Raw genomic sequence first — 24,795 nt, 5'->3', positions numbered from 1 at the left:
AGTACAGGATAATACCCTGCTTTTGCTCCCTACACCCTGTTTTTGCTCCCGGCTCTTCAGAAGTGGCAGTTGGGTTTTTGGTCTTTTTGTATCTTGTTTTTCATAATTTGCCCCAACTGGGCATGCACGCAGTTATTTTTAGTCCCTCTTAGTTTCTTTATATTCTGTTGCTTGAGGAGACATTTGTCCAGGTGCAAGCACTGCAGCAAAGGGTCCCAGATCCCAGGTCCCAGCCTGTCTTAATCTCAGCAGAGTATCAGGACAAGCTCCTAGGGCCTTCTCTGGGTGTTAAATCCTGTGTCATGGGAGAGTGTGCTCATATCAACAAACTCTTCCTTATTTAGTTTAGATTCTGGCCCCCTTGATCCAGCACCAGGAGGATCTCCTTCCAGGCATATTCTCCCTGATCCTGCTCGTACATATTAGGCAAGAACTTCAGCTCCTTCAACACATAATCTGTCCCCTTCCTGAGCGTGGCCAGAACTTCCCCATCTGAACAAACTAGCTATGCTAAGATTCAAGCAAGGCTAAAAGTTAACCCTACTTGTTCATCTGGTGGCCAGGATGGGAGGTGGGGCAGATTCTGAGGAGGGCAGACGTTGTCTTGTGTGGCCTCTGTCTCATCTGAAGCTTCTGCACAGTCACTGAGCAAGGGGAGGTACTTCTATCAAGGGGCAGTGAGCCACTCCTGCAGGCACAGAGGCTTCAGGAGAATCAGAGGTCAAGTTTTCCAAGTAAATCTACCTAGATATTCCCATCCCGGGTCTCAGAGTCCCACTCCTTCCCTACCAGAGCTTTGACAAGGTGGAGAAATCAACTTCTCTGAAGTTCTGCTATTCTTATAATTAGAGCCTAAGGCTGCTCCTCAGCTTGGTCTGCCCTTTGGTTACAGGAGATAAGGATTGCCTTAACCACTGCCAACGAGGCCCTCTGGCTTTCACGTTTTGAACTTAATACTTGCCCTCAGTCTATTATTTTTTCTCTCTAAAGCATGAATGGTGTTCAGCAACAGTCTTACAGTTATCCACTCTCTCCCCATATTTTTCACATGCCTGAGACAATATGAGCCAGTGCACCCCCTTCCACCCGTATCCCATCCCGATGAACCACACTTGAAAATCTTAGCATTTGTGCAGTTATAGCCAACCAGGCAGAGAGAAGGAGGAAGTGACTTGCCCGGTTCAGCCAGCGAGTGGATAACCAAGCCAGGACCAGTGTCCTTCTTCTGGCTCGACTGCCTCACAGGGTAGGGGGAGAGGTGGGGCTTCCTGGATTCTAAGAAAAGCAAACTCCCTCCAATGACATCAACTAAGGGAAAGTATAGTTACTGCAAGGATTCATGAGCTCAGAAAGCCAGGGAAGCCCAAGATCCAGTCCTGGGAAAACCACGGAACTGGGTCTACTGAGGCCAGAATCCATATAAGTACCTCTGGGACCACAGCAGGAGGAGCTGTGAATCTCCACCTGGGATCTGGGTACTTGCATGGGACTTGCCCTCCTCTCTCCTGTCCATTCACTGGCCTTTTCTGTTCATACTTGACAGCTAGGGAAATCTGATTGGCACAACTAATAACTGTTACACTGCTGGAAAGCCATTTGCCATCAGACCACATCCTGGGCTATTGACCAGACTGGGTATCAGCTGCCATTGGGCCAGCCAGGAGGCAACAGAGTACAGTGGGTGTGAGCAGAATCTGGGGCTGACCTGCCTGGTTTCCAATCCTTGCTCCACCACCCGTGGGCTGTGTGTCCTTGGCCAAGTAATTGAACCTTTCTGTGCCCCATTTCTCATTTATAAAACAGAGATGAAAATAGGGCCTGCCTCTGAGGGTTGCTAGGAGGGTTCCATGAGTTAATATTGTTTAAAGCCCTTAGAACAGTGCCTGGCACATAGTCCATGCTCTGTGTCTGTTAAAGAAAAAATGTGGTGGAGTAGAGTCGGAGGGCTTAGAGGGGAAAACAGAAAACCTGCGAAGGAAGAAATTTGTTGAGGAAAGGACAGGTCCCTAGAATTGTTTCAGTTACCAAGTCTCGCATTTTCAGTTTAGTCCATGTACTTCCTGTAGGAGAACTCTTTTCATGAAGTGGTCTGAGTTGGGTTTTTCCCTTGCTACCAAAAAAGTCGGTCTAGAACAGCCCCCTTTTCCACTTCCATGCATTGAAGCCCCGCCCTCTCTTTCAAGTCTACATGAGCCTTTCTTTCTCTGAAGTCTGCCAAGGTTTCTCGTCAGACATCTCTACCTCTAAGCACCCAGAGCAGGGTCTGAATCTCCCTTAGGCCTCTTCCCACTGTCCACCTCACACTGTGGGTGCTTGTGCGCAAGCCTCTCCTCCCCAGATAAATGGCATGATGTCCATAGAGTCAGGAAACCCAGCAAAGAGATACAGCACCAAGAGCTCTTCAATGTGTAAAATAATGAGATATGATCTACACCTCCGACTTCCTGGCCGCACCATAGATGCTTCTAGGGTACAGCAACCTGCCTTATTCTATCTTGAATGCACCCTCGCAGGACTCTATGCCTGTCACAGGGAGAGGGGGGTCTTCCTAGGCTGTCTCCCCATCTAGCTCCTCCCAAGTGAGGAAGTATTGACAGAATGGTTGGTCAGAGCCTGAGACATCCATTGGGCCACGTTTTACTGGTGGGCGGGCTCAGTGGGTGTTAGAAGTGTGGGCACATTAGTGAACTTCCTCTTGCCTTTTCTGTCTCCGGGTGATGAGTATGACAAAGAAAAACCTGTTTTCTCAGGGCAGGCCCAGCTGCCCTCTTTCACTTTCTGTTCCACGCAGACCTCACACCTGGCAAGGTCTGCCTCCCTTTCTGGTCCACTTTCTCCACCTGAGGCTGGAAGCTGCAGATGCAGGTACCTGAGATTCAGGGGTTGGGAGGTGAGTGAGAATCAAGGGACCACTTAGTGACCACTAACCTGAACTGCCTTCTCCAAACCAGCTTGTCCCTGAGGCTGTCATTTGGGAAACCATATAATCCATCATCCAAGTCAGGCATTTTGAAAATGAAAGGGGAGGTTATTAATATTGACCCTGGGAAAAGAGTCACAAACAGGGCACGTTCCAGGCCAACCAGGGCCCCTGGGCCCCCTCATTGTCAGGCTCTTGCTCTGTATTCATGCAGTAGTACTTTATTTCCCATTCGGTTCTCATTCCTGGGGAGTACAGCTCCTTTGGCGAGAAATCACAGAGGGAGAGGAGAGGAAAGTCAAGATCTAAAAACCAAAACCCAACGTTGAATACCTTACATATGTAATAGACTCTCTCTTTTTTTTTTTTTTTTTTTTGGCCGTGCCTCGCGGCATGCGAGATCTTAGTTCCCCAAACGGGGATCAAACCTGGGCCCTTGGCAGTGAGACTGCAGAATCCTAACCACTGGACCGCCAGGGAATTCCCTAGACTCTTGATTAATATGGGTGAAAGTATAATGAATGTAGCTGAATTATTGCCCAGTGATAATAAAACTAGCAGACAATATTGTGGCAATACCAGTAGTTTAAAAAATAACATGGAAGACATGTTTCTTCACTTTGATGGATCTGAGTTAGAATGGGCTTGGGATCCCAGCTCATCTCTTACTAACTGTGTCATTCTGAGCATGATGCTTAACTCAAGACCGTGCATGATCTGACTGTCCCATGGGGCCTTCCTGCCCCTTGGCGATTTGGCACGTTTGATTTAAACATCCTGTGTAGTGGATTAGGTAATTCAGAGTTTTCCTCATCGTTTCTGCAAATTCTGATCCCTCATGTTTTTTTAAAAAAACATTTTTCTTGACGCTGCTCTCTGTCCCCACATTCCATGTCTGTGTGTTGCCTCACATCAAACCCCGATGTGAACTTTAGCCCCATCACTCGTTTTCCACAGGAAACCCAATCTTTCTCAACATCTCCTGAGTTTGGAAACTTCATGGATTCGAGGGGTTATACGGAGGAGTTCATCACACACCACGACCATCTGCCGTCTGGGTGGCTCCAGACCTTCTTCCCCTTTCCACTTGGTTGTCGTTCAGAAGGGAGCAGTGTCTTCTCCTGTGTGTCTCTTTTCCTCAAAGAAATAGTTCCCAAAAGCCACCCCCCTAAACTCTCACTAATATCTCATTAGAATTGTTTTATCATATGTTCCTGTCTAAACTAATCACAGGCAAGGTAATGGTACCACCAACTTGGGCTTAGGCTAATTAGGACTCACTCCTGGGGGTAAGGATGGACTCAGCCCCCACAAATCATCTAACTGCCACAGTGGAGGGTGGATACCAGGGTAAAACTGGGTTTGTTGGACAAGTGATTGGGTTTGCAGCCATGTGTCTGCCACCGTGAGACTGAATTAATTGATCTTCGAGTCGTGGGAGACAGAGGGAAAGGAGGGCACAGCCAAAGAAGGGTGTCATTTCCCTGGCGGGGGAGGCACGAGGTGGTGGGTCAGACAGATCTCTCTTCTGGGGTGATGTACTGCTGTCAGTCGGGGCATTTTGGTGATTCCCTAAAAAACCTCAGGGCAAATAGGGGCTGGGGAAAGTGTTATCTGAGTGGCCATAAGTATAAGGTCTATTGAATACTCTGCTTCTTGGGAGAGTCTCTGATAAGATCTCATTTGCATGCTGTGATTGCAGTCGTTTCTGCTTCAACATTTCCATTCCAGTTCCTTTTCCATTGACTTTCTGTAACACCGAGCATGTCTTTCCTTGTCTCAGAATCTTTAAAGCTATATCTTTGCTGTTCTTTTTCTTTTTTTCTTTTTTTTTTTTTTAACCAAGTCTTTAATTTTCATAAGTTCTCAAGAAGTAGTTTCCTCGTCTTTAATGTTTTGTCTGGACACTCTAAGTAGGGAAACAGCTGCAGATTTCAGCTCAGATTCTGTTCTGCATAGTTATAAAAATGTTCAGTCCTTTCAGACACCCTCCCCAGTGCCCAGGTGGAAGTACCTTTCTACTAATGGTTTCAACTAATCATGTAGACCTTGTCTCAGATAACCAGCTCTTAGCTGATTTCCAGTCTACGGTATAAAGTCATCTCCGTCTGCATGGCATAATTTAAGTGCATTTTTATTTATTTTTAAAACTTTTTAAATTAATTAATTTATTTATTTTTGGCTGCATTGGGTCTTTGTTGCTGTGTGCAGGCTTTCTCTAGTTGCGGCAAGCGGGGGCTACTCTTCGTTGTGGTGTGCGGGCTTCTCATTGTGGTGGCTTCTCTTGTTTCCGAGCATGGGCTCTGGGCGCGCGGGCTCAGTAGTTGTGGCTCGCGGGCTCTAGAGCACAGGCTCAGTAGTTGTGGTACATGGGCTTAGTTGCTCCGCAGCATGTGGGATCTTCCCGGAGCAGAGCTCGAACCCGTGTCCCCTGCATTGGCAGGCGGATTCTTAACCACTGCACCACCAGGGAAGTCCTAAGTGCATTTTTAAGTCAAAGTGTTTTGCAAATAACTCTGCTGTTATATGTTCCCATAATGGCACTGGTGTCTGCTCAAGTCCAGAATGAAACTTGCAATAATGCTCCCACAACATCTGCTAGGAAAGATTCCTGTAACTGAAAGAGTTTTACTGCTAGCAGCTTTTGTGTCTCCATTCCTTCACCCTTATTTCACTAAAATGCAATTTAAATAGTCCTTTTCTTAATTTCTGGCTCGTCAAAGGTCTGATGTCCACTGTGGAGATGAGGCCATTGGTTGAGATGATTCCAGTTAAGAGAGCAGTTTTGGTGGGCTGCTCAGGGCCTCAATGTATAAAAAACACTGCTCCCACCCAGCTTCTCTTTGGATACATAAGAGCTTTTGATCTGTAATGAGGGGAGGAGGGATGAGTTTTATTTGGGGGATGGGCTGGAGGAAACAGAAGGACTACAGGAGGAATGTTATGGCACCTGTTCTTTGAACCATGATAGAGAAAGGGATTCAAGACTGTAGCTGCTCAAGTGAGAGCTTTTAAGACCCTGGATCCAAGCACAACTGCCTTAGGGTCCAGGGAGTACAGTAGGGAGCTGGCTGTGGGGAGGACTTGTCACCTTGCCTCTGCTCCAGAACCACTGAGGGTATGCCCTTGGTCTGCACCTTGGTGTTTGATATTGATGGTTATCAGATGGCCTTGTGGGCAGTGATTCCCGACCAGGAAGAGTGGGAGCTGGGGCAGGAAGTGGGGCAGTGGAGGGTAGAAATTGCAGCATTGTTAGCAAGACCAAGAGGACACCCCTCTGGGACTCCTAGAAGTAGCAGGTTGAACCACAGCTTGCTGATAGCCAGTGATCAAGCTGCTGGAGCTTGGTCCGTCACCATCTGGCTGCGATAAGGAAGGTTAGCATCATTTTGAAGTCACAGGCTGGTGAGGATTCTATCAATTTATTTTAATGAAAGGTCCAGGAAAGGCAGGCAAATGTTTCTTTCCTGAAATGATTTGCAATGACTTCACCTCCCCACTTCATTTCCTGTCTAATCCAAACTTGGCCAGAACCACTGTTCCAGCTATCGAATGCTTTGTAACAAATAACCCCGCAATTTAGCACCTTAAGACAATAATCATTTTGTAACCTGCCGTGATCTCTGTAGGTGAGGAGCTTGGGAAAAGTTCATCTGGGCGTTTCTGGCTTGAGTCTCTTATGTGGTTATGGTCAGACAGTGGCCGGAGCTCAGAGAGCCAGGGCTGAAGCAGCAGGCAGCTGGCCAGGCACCTCTATCTCTTCATGTGCTGTCAGGGCCTCTGTGTGGCCTCTCCATGTGGCCTAGTTTAGGCTTTCTCACAGCATGGAGGCCTCAAGGCAGTCAAAATATTCCAGAGGGCTGAAGGCTTCACGAGTGAGGACCACAGGTGGTATATGGACGTCTTTTATGGCCGAGCTTCTGAAGTCTCACATAGCATCAAGGGTGCGCTGCTAATTCAAACAGTCACAAAAGCTCACTTAATGTCAAGGGCAAGGGAATTAGGCCCCACTTCTTGATGAGGGAGTGGCAAGGTTCTAGAAGAGTGTGGGGGATGAGGAGGAGTGGAAGACTTTGCTGCACCCATCTTCGGAAAATACACCCACAACCACCTTCTCCACGCAGGGTGAAATCATTCTTCCGAGTCTGCCTCCCTCCAAGGCTGGCTTCCTTTAAGACAGGAATCATGTTGGCTCATCTCCTCCCAAGCCCTGTTTAATATGCAGGGCCTCGGATGGAAACCTCTCCAGGTCTCCTGCTTTCCTGCTGAGGGATCTTTTCCTAAAAAGGCACTGAACTGGCAGTTCTCGTGAGCAAAGAGAGTGCAGAAATCCATCAGAACACTGACTAAGATGCAGGGCAGCTGTGGGACGCTGGCTGATTGAAACATCCCTGAGTTCTTTGATCTGGGCAAGGCACACACCAGGGAGGACAGAGGGAGTAAAGGGCTGGGGGAGAACACCAGGAAGATAAATGGACTTGGAAACCAGGAAAGGCTCTCAGGGAATATTTTCCAAGCTTGCAGGCATGTAAGGACACTCCCTAATTGCCAATAAGTGAATCATCACCAATTATCATGCAGCCCAGTTAAGGATAATGGTATGCTATAGGCCTAGAATCAAAGCCTTAAAAATAATATTAATAATATCATTATTATTATTAATATTATTTTTAAATCAACAGAAAAGAGAATCTGTTTAGAAGCCTGGAGGATGATCAAAAGGAGAGGTCAGGATGGAAACACTTGGAGGCAGGACAGCAGAAAGACAGGGGTATTCCTATGTGACTGTGAGGAAGGGCAGGCTCATGGAGAAGCATGGAGCTTCTGGCCAGAAGAGACCTGTTCATAGAATCAGCTAGGTCCCCTGAAGTCACACTAAGCTGCCACCCTCTCCTCCCTGGGTTATTTGTCCTTTTTTATGTGGCCGTGAAATAACCAGGCCTCACACGCATCATGCATTTCCGTTTCTTTGCAGTAATTCTAGCCAGAGAAGGTAGCACTCAAACCCAAGTGTGAATTCTGGCTCTGTCACTATTAATCTGTGCAACTTTAGGCAAGGCACTTAACCTCTCTGAATCTCTGTTTGCTCATGGAAACTGTAAAATGGGGAATATTATACCTTACCTTTGTGTTGTGATAAAATGAGATAATATGAATCAAGTGTTTAGAATAGCCTTGGACCCAATTAGTGCTTAATCAGGTCTGTTCTCTTCTGTTCCCTCTTAGTTATCCAAATAGCATCTTTTTTCATTTTGTAACCAGTCTCAAACTTGTTTCTTTTGATAGGCGTGCATTATTGCAAGAAAGCAAGACATTTAAAATCAAAACATGGTTATACTAAATGGCAGGCCATAATCATTTTGGGGGATTCAGCAAAGGAAGAGTCCTTTTTCCTGGTTTCCTTTTCATGTGTGGGCCTTCCGAGATGCTACCGAGTTGGGAAGGCAGCCCGCCCAGCATCCTGGCCTTTGTCCTTGGATCTAAGATTCCAGATTTCCCAGCCCTTCACCTGCTGCCATCACAGGTTTAGGAAGGGCTGTCTGGGGGTTTTGCTATGAGTCTGGGTCTGTGAGGCACACAGAGGCATTGTAAGGCAGATCCACCTGCCCCATTCAAGTCCAGCCCCTTATGAACACACACCACAGATCATCTATTCCCTCTCCCTGGGGTAGAACATCCTCCATTTCCCCTGAGAACTCCCCTCTCAAGAAGATGTGACTTTCTCCTTTGGAGCCTCATAGTGCCTGTGACTCGCCTCCATCACAGCAGCTCTCCCTCGGCATCCACATCCTGATGATTTGAGTGCACACTGCCCTCCCTGCCAGGCTCCTCTCACACTCCTGATTCCCAGCAGAGAGCTTGGCACAGAGAGGTGCTCAGTAGGTATTTGTTGATCTGCATCAAACTGATGAAAGGCAAGACTTATAAGACTTTCCCAACCCTAATATTCCATGATTTTAAAAAGTGCCTCTGGGCTTCCCTGGTGGCGCAGTGGTTAAGAATCCGCATGCCAATGCAGGGGACAGGGGTTCGAGCCCTGGTCCGGGAAGATCCCACATGCCGCGGAGAAACTAAGCCCGTGCACCACAACTACTGAGCCTGCGCTCTAGAGCCCACGAGCCACAACTACTGAGCCCATGCGCCTAGAGCCCGTGCTCCGCAACAAGAGAAGCCACTGCAATGAGAAGTCTGTGCACTGCAACGAAGAGTAGCCCCTGCTCGCTGCAACTAGAGAAAGCCTGCACACAGCAACAAAGACCCAATGCAGCCAAAAATAAATAAATAAATTTATAGAAAAGAATCACTTCAGAAATGAAAAAAAAAAAAAAAGACTGAATCAAATTTGCCCAACTTTTCACCCACTTCCCCTCTGATCATCAAGGTGGTCAAAAAGCTGGGCTCAAGACTTAGCGTGAGCACCATCCTCCACAAAGATTAGGGCCCAGAACTCAGCTGGTGCTCAACGAATAGGTGTTTGCTCAATAAACAGATCAAATGAATGTGGCATAGTAACACCAGGAAGTATACTCACTGACTCAGGACTTATCATCTGAGGTGCTGGTTTATCTTAGGGCGTTGATGAAGCATTTCTGGGAACCTCACAGGGCTGACAAAAATGCAGGCATTGTTAGGAAAGCGGATTAAGCTGTTTTGATTGCTGGGCAGACCTAGTCTTCAACATTTCCCCGTGGTTACAGCTCTGGATTTTGATGACCTGTCTGAGTGTTTATAGAAGCACAGCCTTTCCAGCAGCAGCCGAAAGGGTCTTTTTGGGAAGCCTATGTGAAGAACCCACTGTGACATGGATGTCACCGCAGGCTGTGATGTATCTGATGGAAAGATGCGGCAGACCTGGGTGAAGGAAGTGAAGTCTCTTTAATGATGAAGGTTATAGAAGCACGTGGAAATGGTTACAGAAAGTAGGAGGCAAGCCAGCCTGCTTCCAGGGAGAGGCGAAGCTTCCCATGTCCCCAAAGTCCCCACAAGGACAGCCCCCCACAAGTGATGCGAGCTTCAGAGTGAGGCTCTGCCAGGGCACCACGAGGTGCCCTCTGCCATCCCCATGGGAGGAGTGGGTGGGTTTTTCTCCTGTTACTTTCTCTGCAACTCCAGATGTTTTGGAGACTCTGGCTACTTACCTGCCCACTCGCCAGGTACGAGGGATGGGACAGAATAACTCTAGCACATTCCTGAGTGTTCACCCTGAAAATAATAGATGAAGTAAAAGCCTATGTCTCAGGAGTATCCATTCCTGCGAAGGGCAGTTGCCAACCCCTACTGGAAATACGTATCACCCCTATTGTGATACATATTTCCAAATTACATTCCAAATTGCTTTCACAAATTCATACTCTCATCAGTGCCTGCATGAAGACATCCTTGCCAGCATTACATATTAAGATTAAAAAAAAACTCCCAAGGCTGGAGTTTTCACACATCAAGAAATCAAGCTGAGAGAAGCTGAGTGATCATTCAGTGAATCATAGAGGATGGCAGAATACAGATATGACAAAAGAGAAGTTTCTATTCCACGGGAAGTACAGCTATTTTGGGACTTGGGGAAAGAATCGAGAAATAGGGCAAGAAAAGGCAGGCAGGGGTCAGGCTGTGAGTGTGCTGATGCTTTCCAACCCACCCGTTGGAATCAAACCCCAGGGGTAAGGGAGGATAGAAACACCCGGGAGTTTTAAGGGCTCCAAGAACACCAGGGCTGGTGTCCGCACTTTCCTGGGTGTCCCCTGAGAAGGCTTCACACATTTCACTGGACCCTTGGGTCAGCCTGACACTGCTTCCAACATGGCGCCCAAGCCATGGAGTAGAAATGACTGAGGGAGGTGCTTCAGTGGGTTGGGCCTGAGACGGCAGCCCTGGTTCGTAACGTCTGGTCCAGCATGAGATGTGGAGGAGGTCTAGAAGTTCCTTTGTGCCACAGGGGGACCCAAATAGTAGCTGAGGTACTGGCTGGTGAGTTCACTAGTTCACCCATGGCAAAAAAGCAAAGTGACCTTTTAACAGAGAGTTACAGGGAATTCCCTGGCCATCCAGTGCTTAGGATGGCACGCTTCCACTGCAGGGGGCACAGGTTCGATCCCTGGTCTAGGAACTAAGATCCGGCAAGCTGTCTGGTGCGGCCAAAAAACCACCCCCCCCCCAAAACAAAAAAACAAAAAAAAAAACCGCAGAGAGCTACAGGATGGACTTCTCAAACCAGGGATCAAATGGCTTTCCCATGCAGGCCTCGGGGCATCAGGAGCCTCAGTGAGAGCCAGGTGAGACCTAGGCGGCAAGGCAGCACCTCCAACCTCGAAGGCAGCATATAATTGTGCCACAAGACATGAAGACTTGTAAGCTTCCCCTGCAACGAGCTGTTATCTTGGAATGAAGAGGAGGAAGGAGAACCCTTGTAGTGATGGAGAGACTAAAGACGAAGTAATTACCCAAAAGGAGATGATTTTAAACCAGAAAAGTATGAGATACCATAATGGCACAAACAAGAGTTTTTTGCCTACAGTGGAAAAAGGGGGCTTGTGAGCTGCTGGGGATCTTACTGACAGTCGTGTTTTGCACATCTCAGCACACTTCACCTTCAAGACTTCTATAATAACATACTTTATTTTTTCCGATTATAATGGCAATATGATTTCATTCCGAACTTGGAGAACAATAGTATAAAGAAGAAAATAAAAATCATCCTATGATCTCACCAACCACAGATAACCACTGCGCTATCTTGGTGTATTTCCTTCCAGTCTTTTTTCTACATATACGTGTTTGTGTGTGTGTGTTACTGTGATTGTACACTGGTGCTTCTTGTTTGTTGACAAGAGTCTTTAATGTCTGAGGCACTTTTGTTTGTGGAAAAGAATACCCACCACTTTGTGTACTTTGTTTATTATCTGTAAATAATTAACAATTCTTAATGTTCACAGCACTCATGACCACCAAACTGAAAATGTAAGAAGTCATCAAATCCAGTTTCCCCAGATGCTTAAACACTGATGGAAGTGTGATCAATTAAACTTCCGTAAACATTTGATTACAAATCTCCAATATTATCAGATTCTCTCATGTGCTGTAAATACCTTAAAATGCAGACAGAAGAGGCCCACAGTGACAATGATTTCTACACTGAGCAGCAGTTACAGAAGTGCTCATTTTATCTCATCATCTCATTCTTACTCCTGTGTTTATTTCTTGCCAGAGGCTCGGCTTCCTTCCCTTAGCCCAGAGAGTTGGCTGCCTCTTCGCTGGCTGAAATGGGAGAAAGGGTTATGGGTCGGGGACTGCTCAGATTATCAGCTCTGACTTATTAGATATGTTATGATTTTTTTGTAGTCCTATCAGATGGGGGAACTGACCTGATTTAGATAAAAACTTGTCACACTGAAAGTACAGCTTCTCTTTCTCATTGATTATTTTGACCTATAATATTGACACGATTTTTCCTCTTCATTTCATGAGCATTTCATGGGTGATTAAGTTTTCTTCAAAGAAAAATTTTTAATGGCTGCCTGACATTTACTGGAATGGATGCACCATCATTTATTTAACCTGGTTACTTAATTGTTGGGCATTTAGATGATGTTCAGTTTGTTTTCAGTTAAACTCATCTCCATTTGAGCAATGCATGCTTATGAATCTCAGTGTGCCTTTCCAGTTTCTTGGGTTAAACTCATAGAAGGGAACCTCCTGGGTCAATGGATATGAAGCTATTTAAGGCTTTTGATACGTAATGCCAAATTGCCTTCCAGAATGGCTCTGTAGGCCTCATTGTTCTGGTGGGGTCCCACATAGGATAGGAGAAGGCACTGCTGTCTTCCTTTAAAGGAGGGGAAATCAAGACATGGCAGAGCAGGACTTCCCTGGTGGTCCAGTGGTAAAGAATCAGCCTTCCAATGCAGGGGGCGCAGGTTCGATCCCTGGTTGGGGAACTAAAATCTCACATGCCACGGGGCAGCTAAGCCCACACGCCACAACTACAGAGCCCACGCGCTCTGGAGCCTGTGGGCCACAACTAGAGAGAGAAAACAACCACACACCACAACTAGAGAGAAGCCCGCGCGCCGCCATGAAGAGCCCACACGCCACAACTAAGACCCGACGCAGCCAAAAAAAAAAAAAGTGAAGACATGGCAGAGCAAATTGTCTGAGGAGAGGGTCACTACTGGAGGTTCTGGTGAAGGACGGTCCATGCCAGATTTCCAAACACTGCCCAGTTACTCACAGTAGCTTTTCAAACTAACAATTCAGACTCAGCCTGACAAGTCCAGGTATACTTAATGGACAATGGAAAAGAATCTTTGGAATTAAGACTGTTCCAGAAAAGCTGGAACGTATTATAATTAGCTATTCATCCCTGCATTGTCCAATATGGCGGCCATCAGCCACATGCAGATATTGAGCTAATGTGACTAAGGAATGGAATTTTAAAATTTAATTTAATTAATTTAAATTTAAAAGCTGATATTTGATGCAGTTATTGGAAAACTTTTAAGGGTGTTTGGAACAACTTGAATATGTGAATTTATTTTTTGACTCTAAGTTTTATGAAACCTAACTAAATACGGTCAATATTTCCAGTGAAAATTTAGCATCCAAGTTAAGATGTGCTATAAGTGTAAAATGCACAGTGGATTTCAAAGACTTAGTATGAAAAAAGAACATAAGCTGTCCCTTTAGTAAATGTTTTATATTGATCACAGGTTGTAATGATAATATTTTGGATATATAAGGTTAAATAAAATGTCATTAAAATTAATTTCACCTAGTTCTCCTTTTTTAAAATAAACTTTTAATTTTAGAATACTTTCAGACTTACAGAAAAATTGCAAAGATAAAATGGAGAAGTCTCATATGCCCCCACACCCAATTTCCCAATTATTAACATCTTAATATTAGTAGGATATAATAACCAACATGGACCTACTGTATAGCACAGGGAACTATACTCAATATTTTGTAATAACCTATAAGGGAAAAGAATCTAAAAAAGAATATATATATATATATATATATATATATATATATATATATATATATATATATATATATATATATATATATATATATATATTAGAATATAGATATATTAGAATATATATATATATTAGAATATATATATATATATAACTGAATTGCTGTGCTGTATACCTGAAACTAACATGATATTGTAAATCAACTATACTTAAATTAAAAAAAGTTTTTCGAAGTTAAAAAAAAATGTATTAGGGCTTCCCTGGTGGCACAGTGGTTGAGAATCTGCCTGCTAATGCAGGGCACACGGGTTCGAGCCCTGGTCTGGGAAGATCCCACATGCCGCGGAGCAACTGGGCCGGTGAGCCACAGCTACCGAGCCTGCGCGTCTGGAGCCTGCGCTCTGCAACAAGAGAGGCCGCGATAGTGAGAGGCCCGCGCACCGCGATGAAGAGTGGCCCCCGCTTGCCGCAACTAGAGAAAGCCCTCGCACAGAAGCGAAGACCCAACACAGCCAAAAAATAAATAAATAAATAAATAATAATTAAAGGTGCTAATAATTAAAAAGAAAAAAAAAGAAAGATAGTTTAAAAAAAATGCATTAGTAGGATATATTTGTCACAGTTAATGAGCCAGTGTTGATGCATTATTATTGACTGAACTTTATTCAAATTTCCTTAGTTTTTACCTAATGCCTTTTTTAAAAAAATTAATTAATTTATTTTTGGCTGTGTTGGGTCTTCTTTTCTGTGCGAGGGCTTTCTCTAGTTGCGGCAAGCGGGGGCCACTCTTCATCGCGGTGCGCGGGCCTCTCACTATCGCGGCCTCTCTTGTTGCGGGGCACAGGCTCCAGACGCGCAGGCTCGGTAGTTGTGGCTCACGGGCCTAGTTGCTCTGCGGCATGTGGGATCTTCCCAGACCAGGGCTCGAACCCATGTCCCCTGCATTGGCAGGCAGATTCTCAGCCACTGCGCTACCAGGGAAGCCCCCCCCAATGCCTTTTTTCTGTTCCAGGATCCCAACCCGGATACTGCATTACATCACATCTCCTTAGGCTCCTCTTGGCTGTGACCATTTCTCACACTTTCCTTGGTTTTGATGATCTTGACAGTTTTTTGAGGAGTACTGGCCAAGTATTTTGTAGAATGACCCTCAACTGGAATTTGTCTGATATTTTCTCATGGTTAGACTGGGGTTATGGGTTTTGAGGAGAAAGACCATAAAGGTAAGATGTCCATCTCATCATATCATATCAAGGGTGTATACTGTCAACATGGCCATCATTGTCAATGCAAACCTTGGTCACCTGGCCAAGGTGGCCTCTGTCAGGTTCTCCACTGTAAAGTGACTCTTTCTCTGCCCACACTTACAAGTGAGGAGCTGTGCTTCACCCTCTTGGGAGTGGAGATCTGCATAGATTATTTGGAATGCTTCTGGAAGGGAGAGTTGTCTCTTTTCCTCATATATTTATTTATTCAATCATTTCTTTATGTCAGTATGGACTCATGGATATTTATTTTTATTCTTTGGGTTATAATCCAACACAACTTTATATTTACATTCTTACTCTAATTGTTCTATAGCTTTGGCCATTGATTGGGAGCTCTCTCAGTTTGTCCTATGTCCCTTTGACATACCCCATTGTTGTGAGGTTTTTTTGAGTGGGCTTCTTTTTCTTAATGTAGCTACTAGAACATTTAAAAATCACATTTATGCATGCATTGTATTTCTCTTGGACAGCTCTGATCTAGACTGTCTTGTATGCAGGCACTATGTACTTAGAAAATTCTTAACCTTGGGACCAGCAAGAGTGTCTAAACTGTGTGGGAATCTAAATCTTGCATTCAGTTAATTTCTCCTCTTTGCTTTGGCTCCTGGGAAACTCAGTGCTGTTATTGTGATCCTTGTCTAGAAATATCCTAGCATACTAAGTTTCCTTCTAGATATAGTTCCTTTTTATCTCTGTTTCCCCATGGCCTCAACTCCAACAATTAATCATTTAATGTTTTTTTTTTTGTATTGTACCTAATTTTGTTAAGCCATCCTGAATCCTCTATGGAATAAGACATGTTTATAGGACAATGTTGATGCTCTGCCCAGATCCCTCAGATCCCTTTTACTGTTTTTTTTTGTGTGTGTGTGTATGTGTGTGTCCCCGCTGCCACACTTCCAATAGCTGGCCCCTGTCTAGTCTCTGGAGGTCTAGTCTTAGGTTATTTGGGGAGGCATTGCCTGAGAATTTACATCCCTCTGGGGCAGCCCTTAACCATTGACTGGTGGTGTGTAAGAAGTGGAAGCTTTGTTTAGGTGCCCTGAGGGCGGGAAGCGGGGGGATTCTGAGGTGCTGCTTACACTGCAGACCCCTCTGTGGAATCAGGCTACAGCCACCCTCCACGGGACTTTGCCTGAGATGGCACCTTAGCGTGGCTTCCCTGAGATGGCATCCTTCTTAAGTCACTTGCATACGAAGCTGGTCTCAATGTCTGCTTGGGGAACCTGACCTAAGACAGCCAGTGATACTTTTTTTTTTTGGAATTTTTGAATTTTATTTTCTTTATTTTTTTATACAGCAGGTTCTTATTAGTTATCTATTTTACACATATTAGTGTATATATGTCAATCCCAATCTCCCAATTCATCCCACCACCACCACCACTCCCGCCACTTTCCCCCCTTGGTGTCCATTCTTTTGTTCTCTACATCTGTGTTTCTATTTCTGCCCTGCAAACCGGTTCATCTGTACCATTTTTCTAGGTTCCATATATATGCGTTAATATATGATATTTGTTTTTCTGTTTCTGACTTACTTCACTCTGTATGACAGTCTCTAGATCCATCCACGTCTCTACAAATGACTCAATTTTGTTCCTTTTTATGGCTGAGTAATATTCCATTGTATATATGTACCACATCTTCTTTATCCATTTGTCTGTCGATGGGCATTTAGGTTGCTTCCATGACCTGGCTATTGTAAATAGTGCCGCAGTGAACATTGGGGTGCATGTGTCTTTTTGAATTATGGTTTTCTCAGGGTATATGCCCAGTAGTGGGATTGCTGGGTCATATGGTAATTCTATTTTTAGTTTTTTAAGGAACCTCCATACTGTTCTCCATAGTGACTGTATCAATTTACATTCCCACCAACAGTGCAAGAGGGTTCCCTTTTCTCCACACCCTCTCCAGCATTTGTTGTTTGTAGATTTTCTGATGATGCCCATTCTAACCAGTGTGAGGTGATACCTCATAGTTTTGATTTGCATTTCTCTAATAATTAGTGATGTTGAGCAGCTTTTCATGTGCTTCTTGGCCATCTGTATGTCTTCTTTGGAGAAATGTCTATTTAGGTCTTCTGCCCATTTTTGGATTGGGTTGTTGTTTTTTTTTAAATTTATTTATTTATTCATTTATTTAATTTTTGGCTGCATTGGGTCTTCGCTGCTGCACGCGGGCTTTCTCTAGTTGCAGTGAGCGGGGGCTACTCCTTGTTGTGGGGCGCAGGCTTCTCATTGTGGTGGCTTCTCTTGTTGCAGAGCACAGGCTCTAGGCGCACGGGCTTCAGTAGTTGTGGCACATGGGCTTCAGTAGTTGTGGCTCGCGTGCTCTAGAGCACAGGATCAGTAGTTGTGGCTCACGGGCTTAGTTGCTCCGCGGCATGTGGGATCTTCCCGGACCAGGGCTCGAACCCGTGTCCCCTGCATTGGCAGGCGGATTCGTAACCACTGTGCCACCAGGGAAGCCCCTGTTTTTTTTAATATTGAGCTGCATGAGTTGTTGAATATTTTGGAGATTAATCCTCTGTCTGTTGATTCGTTTGCAAATATTTTCTCCCATTCTGAGGGTTGTCTTTTCGTCTTGTTTGTAGTTTCCTTTGCTTTGCAAAATCTTTTAAGTTTCATTAGGTTCCATTTGTTTATTTTTGTTTTTATTTCCATTACTCTAGGAGGTGGATCAAAAAAGATCTTGCTGTGACTTATGTCAAAGAGTTTTCTTCCTATGTTTTCCTCTAAGAGTTTTATAGTGTCCGGTCTTACATTTAGGTCTCTAATCCATTTTGAGTTTATTTTTGTGTATGGTGTTTGGGAGTGTTCTAATTTCATTCTTTTACATGTAGCTGTCCAGTTTTCCCAGCACCACTTATTGAAGAGACTGTCTTTTCTCCATTGTATATCCTTGCCTCCTTTGTCATAGATTAGTTGACCATAGGTGCGTGGGTTATCTCTGGGCTTTCTATCCTGTTCCATTGATGTATATTTCTGTGTTTGTGCCAGTACCATATTGTCTTGATTACTGTAGCTTTGTAGTATAGTCTGAAGTCAGGGAGTCTGATTCCTCCAGCTCCGTTTTTTTCCCTCAAGACTGCTTTGGCCATTTGGGGTCTTCTGTGTCTCTGTACAAATTTTAAGATTTTTTGTTCTAGTACTGTAAGAAATGCCACTGGTAATTTGATAGGGATTGCATTGAATCTGTAGATTGCTTTGGGTAGTATAGTCATTTTCACAATATTGATTCTTCCAATCCAAGAACATGGTATATCTCTCCATCTGTTTGTGCAGTGATACATTTTTAAAGTAAAATAAATTTGAAAAAAAAGAGCAGTTCCTATAGGTATACTCAGAAATTTGAGTTAGTCTGTACAGCTTATTAAGTAAAAAATGAAGCCAGACTCACTTCCCTTGACATATCAGTCTGGAGTCACAACTGTAGCAGCAGGGAAATAGGAGGGGGATCCCTGTGCATCATGGGTGCTCATTTTGTGTCCTCTGGACACTGATGCCAGATCCTAAGGAACTTCTATGGGGGCTGGAGTCACCTCAGAGAATGGGGAGCAGGCTTCCCTCCCTGCTGCCCTCCCAAGTGCATAGGTGAGGCCAGAGGCCAGAACAGGGGCAGTTCAACCAAAATAACTGTCCTGCTGCACCTGACTCGTGGGCCCCACACCCCAGGTCCACCCACAGGCCACAGGGAAGGAAGAGGCAGAGTAAAGAGGGCTGAGTGGAGATGGAGTTTGATTTGCCACCCTGAGTGACCACAGAGAGGGTTTCTAGAACTCTCCACCCTCCTGGCAGCTTTGGAGAGAGGAGTGCTCTGTCCTCCCACTGCTAACAGCTGGGGAAGTATGACTGTGGGTTATTCTACACAGCTCAGAGGTCCTGGGAGTTCTGAGAAGCCTCCTAATTCAGGTTCTGCCTTTTGTGGAAAAGCAGAAGGTGGACACCTTGGTTCTTCGAACTAGCAGGGTCACAACTAATGACCACTTGCTCATAGCGTCTAGAGTCTCTGCAGAGCCAGCCTAGGCTTCCTGGAAAGGGCGCCACCTGGTGGTGGGCACTCTAGGGATGGGAGTGCATTCTCTCGCTCATCTGGGGCACTTGGAGATGGGGACTAAACGGAGGTGAAGGGGTGGAGATTTGCCTCCTGCAGCCTCAGACTTCCCTGGCAAGTCACTGCCTGGGGCACATTTGCTGACTAGCTGTGATTGAGGGCTTCCTGGGGCAGTGGAGCCAGATGCTGGAATTCAAGCCACATCTTCACCACTGTGGGAACTTAGACAAGCTACTAGAATTCTCCAAGCCTCAGTTTCTTATCCGTAAAAGGGAGATCAAAGGACCTGCCTCCCTTGATTCTTTGTAAAGAATGAGAGATTAGGCATTATCTGAGTCTGGGTTCCCCAAAAGCAGATCCTGAGATTCAGATGTAAGTAGTTTATTTTGGAGGTGATCTCAGGAAATACCACTTGGGGAGGATATGAGACAGGTGAGGGGAAGAAAACAGCAAGAGTGATTTATCCAGCAAGCGTTCTGCCACTGGGGCACCGGGTGCTTAGTCCCTCTCAGCATTACCTGGCCTGAGGGGCATAGAGCTGGGGTATTTCCACTGATTCCCATCAGTCTCTGACTGCGGGGGAGGTCCTGCTGGGGTGCTTTAATTTCCTAGCACTTCTGGCCTATTCAGTGCATGCACATAGCAGGCTCCAGCAGCCAGTGTCCTAAGAGTCAGAAATGATGATATTTGGAAGTTGGGCCAATATGTATGGAAATGTTCAGCGTGTGTGTGAGGGGTGAATCGCAAAATCTTCTATATGCATATTTAAAAGTTCTCAGAACAGACTGGGATACTAGTAACATCTCAATAAACAATAGCTCTCAATAATAGTACACATCAGTGACCCAATGTAGCCCACCCCTTCTCCACCAAAGTGAGATATGGCTGACAAACTAGAAGGGGGACAGATAGACTGTGCCATGGGGAGCACAGGTGCCAACAGCCCTACCAGCCGGGGTTTGATGTTCCCCATTTTGTAGATGAGGAAGCTGGGGCTCACAGAGTGTGAGAGCCTATCCCTGGTCCTGGGTCAGATGACGTCAGTGCTGGTCTCCCGTGGGCAGGTACCGCTGCTCCCACCAGTGCCAGGATTGTAAAGAGTTCATTCTGTGCCTGAATAAAAATGCTCTCTCTCTCTGAGCCCAGCCATGACTGTGCAGAAATGTGTTTCCTTCTGTAAAATGTCAAGGCTGAATCCTTTATGTTCTGCCCTGGGTCTGCGCCCAAGAATGAACTCCATCCAAGCCCCATGGCTGCCTCCAGCCCCTGAGACTCACTGGGAGCCTTGGAATACTAACAAAAGGACTAATTCTCAATGGTTGGAGAGAGTGAGGGAATGGCCTTATCAATCTTTTCCTGCACCACTTAGGCCTGAGAGAGAAGAAGAGGGAATTGGTGGAAAGAGGAAAAGGCTGGGGGCCTGCTCTCTCCCTCATTTCCAGTTGTGACCACGTGGAATATTGGAGCCTGCCTGCCCATGGGGCCTGCTTCCTGTCCACCGGGAGCCAGAGACCCAGGGTCTCATTGCCAGCATCATAGCCTGGAATAGAGGGCCTGCTCAGCTCTCTTTCCTAAGTGCTGCGGCCACATCTGTCAGTGCTGGTGACGAGGTTCATGCGGTACTAGCAGGAGAGCAGCCTGGGAGTGGGCTGGGCAGGGCTGCCATGGAGAGCATCATGGTGTGGGGGCAAGGAGCTGTTTCCAGGTGACTCCACTGGGCAGAGGACAAAACCCGTCTTTAATGGTCAGTTCTTGGTTGGAGCCAGGTAAGCCTTTTTTCTATTATGATTATTTAAAATTTTTTTTATTGTGGTAAAATATATAATATAAAACTTTCCATGTTAACTATTTTGAAATGTATAATTCAGTGACATTAATTACATTCACAGTGTTTTGAAACTATCCTTATGCTGTTTCCAAAACTTTTTTATCACCCCAAACAGAAGCCCTGTCCCCATTAGGCAACGACTCACCATTCTCTCCTCCTCCCAGTCCTGCAACCACAATTCTACTTTCTGTCTCTATGATTTTGACTACTGTAAGTACCTCATAATACTAGTGGGTATTTGTCCTCTTTTTTTTTTTTTTTAATTTATTTATTTTTGGCTGCGTTGGGTCTTCGTTGCTGCATGCGGGCTTTCTCTAGTTGCGGCAAGCGGGGGCTACTCTTCGTTGTGGTGCGCAGGCTTCTCTTGTTGCAGAGCACGGGCTCTAGGTACGCGGGCTCAGTAGTTGTGGCACAGTTGTGGCTTAGTTGCTCCGCGGCATGTGGGATCCTCCTGGACCAGGGCTTGAACCCGTGTCCCCTGCATTGGCCGGCGGATTCTTAACCACTGCGCCACCAGGGAAGTCCCAGTATTGTAGTTTCTTGACTAGCTTATTTCACTCGGCATAATGTTTTCAAGTTTCATTCATGTTGTGGCATGTGCCAGAATTTCCCTCCTTTTTAAGTGAGATTATCCCATCATCTGTTGACGGAAGCAAGTCTTTCCCTTACATTTCTATCCACTGTGCACTTTAAAAAAAAAAGAACACTTTTGAAAGAAACAAAGAGGGCACCCAGCCCATACGATCCTCTCACAGCACTGGCCTGGCTTGCCTGGCAACCAAAGACACCAGTGGTCACCGACACTCTTCGTTAACACTTCTGAGAACAGCAACTAACTGTTGTAAGAATAACATACACGTTTCAGTCAATTACACATAAGCATGGATTTAATATTTTGGTCCTTAGAAGTGATCAAACTGGGCTGTGTTCCATGAGGGCAAGGTCCAGGATCATTTGATCTCCACTCTGTACCCAGGGCTCACTCTGACCTGCCTAGCATGTAGTACAGTGGTACTAATGAGTATTTTCTGAATATGGAATGAGACAGCTGGTCCACAGGGCTGGAGTGGGTTGCTGCCCTGGAGTAATAATACTGCTAGTACTGTTTGTTGAGCACCGACATGTACCTGGTGCTTAACGCTCACTCTTCCAACAGCCCTGCAAATGTAAGCATCATCATGCCCGTTTTACAGACAAGGAAGTTGAGGTTAAGTATTTAACCCAAGGGAGTACAGGGCAGAGCCAGGTCCCAGTTGGAATCTGTGTTCCTGGAAGGGTGTGAAGAGGAAGTAAACACTTCACTAGGTTATCTTTTAAAATCTTAACAACAATACCTATGGAGAGGTACTGATACTATTGCCATTTTCCAGACAAGAAAACTGAGGCCTTAAAAGCAGCTAGCAAGTGCCAGGGCCAATATTAGAACCTGACCAGTCTGGCCTCACTGCCCACTGCCTCTGCCCCGCTGGACTGGCCCTGTTTCTCACTCCGTTCTGCTGGAGTCACTCAACGAGCTGAAATGTCAAGCATTGCTGGGGCTTCGGCTTCCCTCTGAATGCAACTGGTAGGCTGAAGTGAGTCTGTGGGAATTTTGCCATCTCATCTGGCTAATTAAGTGTGATTTGGGGGCTCCTGAATGATGTGGATGTGAATCATAATAAACACGGGCTCATTCAAACTTAATAACCCCACTAGTCATGCATCTATGTTTAGAAGGGATTTGGGAGCTGCATGAGTTGGGGCTGGGGCATTCCTGGAGGACCCCATGTCTGTTTTTTGCTGCCTTCCTCGTAGGACAAGCACTTATCAACCAGAAGGGAACAATTTGCCGATCAGTTTAAATAAATAAATTTTATAATAACAAACAAACCATTGTGTACGAGATAAATTTTGCATGAATTTTAAAAATAAAGCGTAATATTTTTAAAAATTGCCCCTTGCAAGAGGCAGCATTAGGTAACAACCTCAGCATCCCCAAGGTGGAGGGGCATTCTGTGGCCAGGAGACTTTTGCAGAAGGGTTTGAGAATTAATTCGCTGCATCATTATACCACCATGCCAGTGCGTCTGGCCGCCAGCTCCTGCCTCTCCTCTGTTGGCCTGCTCTGCTCACTGAGCAAGCAGGCTCTAGTCTGATGCTCAGGGTCAGGCACGCCTGGTACCTGCCCTTGGCGTAGAGGTGGGGTGTGTGGTTCAGTCTGCTGTGTTCCCTGTTGCAATCTACCAGGTAGACAGAAAAGGACATGGAACTTCTAAACGTGGTGCGTAAGGCACCATCACACTTTATGTTGTAGGGTCTATCAACTCAGAGAATCAGAACTCTGATTCTTTCCATGTCCGTGAGATGAACATTTCAGGGAAGGATCAGAAAGAGTTTCCCCATGGCCTTTATTGCTCATCAAATGCTGTGTGCAAACACTCCTTTCCACACTCCTTCCATCTCTCTGCCTGGTGATGGGACTCCTCAGTCATCTGAACCTGGAGATGGATGGTATAGAGCAGGCATCTGCAAACTATGGCAAAGGACCATGGGCCTGTTTTTGTATGACCTGTGAGCTAAGAATAATTTTTACATTTTTAGTGCTTGAAAAAAATCAAAAGAATAATTCATGATGTATGGAATTTAAGCAAAATTCAAATTTTGTATAAATGTATACAAAATTCAAATTTCTGTGTCCATAAATAAAGTTATAAATACGTAACTTTATATAACATATATAACTGTAAAATAAATAAATAAATACATAAATAAATAAATAGCCACACCTATTCATTTACGTATTTCTTATGGCTGTCTTTGAGCTACACCAGCAGAGCTGCATGGCCCACAAAGCTGAAAATAGTTACTACTTGGCCCTTTACAGAAAAGCTTTGCCAACTTCCAGGTGCCTTTTTTTTTTTTTTTTTTTTTGGCTGCATTGGGTCTTCACTGCTGCGCACGGGGGGTGGGGGGGCTGCTCTTCATTGCGGTGCACGGGCTTCTCATTGCAGTGGCTTCTCTTGTTGTGGAGCACGGGCTTCAGTAGTTGTGGCTCATGGGCTTAGTTGCTCCGCAGCATGTGGGATCTTCCCGGACCAGGGATCGAACCCTCCCCTGCATTGGCAGGCAGATTCTTAACCACAGTGCCGCCAGGGAAGTTCCCTTCTGGGTGTTTTGCTCAGAGCCCGCAGGGATCCTGTAGGGGGATAGTCACGATGACCCAGGGGCAATGTCTAGGGCAAGCTGTCTCTCCTCCCTCAGCAGAGTGTGTGTGCTGCTCCCAAATTCAGCTTCCCATGACGTTGGTGGCTTCTCCCCCAGGACATGACCTCACCATTCCCAAGTCTACAGGTTCTAGGTAGCCAGCTCTCCCGGGACTCTCCTGGATATCTTGCACCCAAACTCAGAGTCTTATATGGTGCATGGAAGAATGGCCTTGTTCCCCATGGGACGCATATTTTTTAGTCTGGCACCAAAGATTCTGATTTTAAAAAATAAGACAATTTCCCTAACTGACCACTTAATTTTTAATTTGGAAAAACATGCTAAAAATATACTTCTGGTTATCCTAAGTGAAAATATGCCTGCTTAGATCTAAATCTTCTAAATATGGTCTACATGGGGGAAAAAAAAGAAAAGAAAGAAAAAAAGGATGCAGGTGTTGAATGAATTCACATTTGTTTGTTTGTTTGTTTTAAAATAACTTCCAGCAGAGAGTTACTGAACCGAGTAAACCTTAGCGAAGGGGGTGTGGATTCGAAGGAGGGGTGTG

This window comes from Eschrichtius robustus, chromosome 12, assembly GCF_028021215.1.
Source record: "Eschrichtius robustus isolate mEscRob2 chromosome 12, mEscRob2.pri, whole genome shotgun sequence".
Taxonomy (NCBI): Eukaryota; Metazoa; Chordata; class Mammalia; order Artiodactyla; family Eschrichtiidae; genus Eschrichtius; species Eschrichtius robustus.
Note: the sequence above shows the minus strand (reverse complement) of the source record.